Source organism: Calidris pugnax, unplaced genomic scaffold (assembly GCF_001431845.1).
Source record: "Calidris pugnax isolate Ruff unplaced genomic scaffold, ASM143184v1 scaffold27, whole genome shotgun sequence".
Taxonomy (NCBI): Eukaryota; Metazoa; Chordata; class Aves; order Charadriiformes; family Scolopacidae; genus Calidris; species Calidris pugnax.
Window position 1 is genome coordinate 15,560,074 of NW_015090893.1, and position 227 is coordinate 15,560,300.

Here is a 227-nt window from a genome sequence, read left to right on the forward strand (position 1 = left end):
CCCGCCGCGAAGTCCTGCAGCTGGAAGCTGCCCATGCTGCGCCGCCGAGCCCGTCCCGTCGGAGGGGTAGCGGGTCCCCACCGGGCCGGGGAGGGGACACACACACAGCTCCGGTCAAGGGGTTTCCACCGGGTAAGGGGGTCCCGCCGGGAAGGGAGTCACTCTGGAGAGGGGGTGACTCCGGACGAGGGGTCCCCACCGGGCAGGGGGTGACTCCGGACGAAGGG